The sequence below is a fragment of the Palaemon carinicauda genome, chromosome 25, assembly GCF_036898095.1.
Source record: "Palaemon carinicauda isolate YSFRI2023 chromosome 25, ASM3689809v2, whole genome shotgun sequence".
NCBI lineage: Eukaryota > Metazoa > Arthropoda > Malacostraca > Decapoda > Palaemonidae > Palaemon > Palaemon carinicauda.
The window spans coordinates 56,573,917-56,576,706 of record NC_090749.1 but is presented as its reverse complement, the minus strand read 5'-3'; positions in this window follow the sequence as shown (position 1 = coordinate 56,576,706).

Sequence of the window (2,790 nt, the reverse complement as noted above, 5' to 3'; positions counted from 1 at the left end):
ATATCGAAAAAAAAAAATGCCAAAAATGCAATTTTTCAAATTTTGTGCATGTTATGTGAGCTTTTTGAAAGTGTATCAAAAGAGATAAAAACACCCCAAAACTTTAGAAAATACAGGATTAAGAATAGTAAGAAACCTATAAATGTCTTTTTAGAGGGGAACAGAGGGGCCATGAGGGTAAGGGTAAGGGTAAGGGGGTAGGGGGTAGGAGGTAGACGTTGAAAGAATGGTGTTGAAAGTGTTTTCACTTATCATTCACAGTTTTTAATCTATTGCCTGTGACCTGAACTTACTCCCTGTGCATTGGGCCATACATGCAGAGGCCTGTGAATCAGTGAGTCAGCACCTTTATAGGGAATCCCCACTTTCTACACTGTACATTTTGCTTGTGTCCATGAAGCCACTCATCAGAGTCCCTAAGTTTCTTTCATGGAAATCATGCATTTCTACCTGAGTACATATAGATGGATAGATTAGATTAAAATACATCATGTAGCCTTCCTTGAGTGGGTACTCTCTTACTATTTCATGTAATTTAAAGCCATTGGGCATTTGATGTGAAGAGATGAGAAGATGTTGCATTGCATTCCAAAATCTTAGGTGTACATTATACATACACATATATACATAACATACATGTACATAGATAAATTGCATACACATTAAAAATTAATATCAGGGGATTAGTAGTAAGAAAGTTTCCTCTGTTGATTTCAGGCTATTCTGTGCATGTGTGAGATGGCTAGTTTACCAACTAAACGCTTGAGGAGATCAACACCATCACCAAGCCCACATCCGCCTATTGATATAGAAAAATGCATCATTTGCCAAACGGATCAGCCACACCTTAATACCACCAGCAGTGATAACGGCAGAAAACGTATTGCTGAAGCAGCATCTATACGAAAGGATGTTGTTTGTGATAGATTGAAACAGGTCGACAATTGTAAAATTGTTTACCACATAAGTAATGACTGTTATAAACAATATACTCTGAAGAAGACCCTTGATAGAATTAGGTTAGCAGGCTGTCCAGAGTCTCCTGATCCAGGTACACAGCAGGGCTCATCTCACTCAGATTCTAGGTATAGGAGATCATCTATTGCTTGTAGAGATCCTGTATGTAAGCCTGATGATGTTGACATTTTCTCACAAAAGTGTGTAATCTGTGGGAATGCCAAACGCAACAATGATTACTCAAAATATCGCATCTCAGAAAAAGGGAGGGCTGATGCCTTTCTGAAAGCAGCTTTGCTTCTGCAAGACGAGGTATATATCAAAACTTCAGACTTGCAGGATGCAAATGCAGTATTCGGAGCTGATTTGTATTGCCATAAGACATGTGTTCGGAACTACATACGAAAAGGAGAGAAACTCTCAGGGTCGCAATCAGCTGGTTAGCGGAAGTTGGATATATTTGAGAATGTGTTGAAAGATATAGAATCTGACTTGAACACTGGGAAATCTTACGACCTGTCATTTATAGCCGATCGTTGCAACATGTTTTCTAATGAAAAGCAACTGAACTACAAGTTTACAAACAGAGATGTGAAAATGTACCTAATCAGTGTGTACAAAAATGAGTTGTCATTTGTTTCGCCTCCAGGTTCTAGTAGGTTGCCCACAATGTTTTTCAGGGTAGGTGCTAATACACCGCAGGTACAATCAGACACGTCTGGTGGAAACGATTGTGACATTAACACTGATGTTTTGAAACGTTGTGGCTGGTTGTTACGACAGTGCATTATGAAACATGACTTTGAACTTGATGACAAATTTTGTGACTGCACTGAATTAGATGATGCCTACAATGCTATAGTCCTTCCAGATCAGGTTGGACATTTCTTCTCAGGATTGTTTGATGTTGATATTGATTGTGATGATGGAGAAGGCACTGATGCAAATCTGGAAGTTTCTGAAATTGACTCAGAAACTGCTAAGCATAATAAGATCTTGTCTGTGTTCCAAGTGATATTTTTCATTTTGAACAATGGTAGAAAACGTACACCCCTTCATATGCTGAATTCTGAAGCTGTTTACAATGCATGTAGGTCCAAATTATTGGTATCAAGTCTCAATAGGTTTGGGCTGGAGATAAGTTATGATGAAATCCTGCGTTATCATTCTGACATGGTATCATATGTTATTGAATCCAGTCAGGGTGGGCCCCCTCTTCCTAGTAATTTTGATGGCAAAGAGTTTACCATGGGGGATTTCGATAATTTTGATCATGAGGAAGGCACATTGTTGGGCATAGGGGGTAGCCATGATACGGTAATGGTCCTAATGCAGGACAAGCCTGAAACTAGGAATGGTAAGCCCAAAAGTTCAGAGACGAATGTATCGCACAGGGATCGACAATTTAAAGAAGAACTAAGTTGCCAGATTCTCAGGAAATACTACAAGGTATCAAAGAAACCAACTCTTTCAACTTTGTATGAAGTACCTGAGGAGCATTTCAAGATGGATGAGGGTGAATATAAGCAGGTTAGGGCAAAGGATGTCGCCTGGGTAGTAGGTAGGATGGACCTGTGTGATGATGGACTGAGTAAAGATTCTAATCGTATTGACTTTGTCTTCGATACATACGTGGAAGACTCCATAAAAGACAGTGAACGTCAGAGAAGACTAAGTTGCGGTCCAATTGATTTGAATGTAATTTGTGAAGAGACACCACTCCCAGTTTCTATGGACGCTTTCTGGGCATCTTCTACAAACAAGTCAAAGCTCCAGGGACTCTTGAGAAACTATGTACTAGCACACCCAAGGCAAATGACAGATATTGTTTTG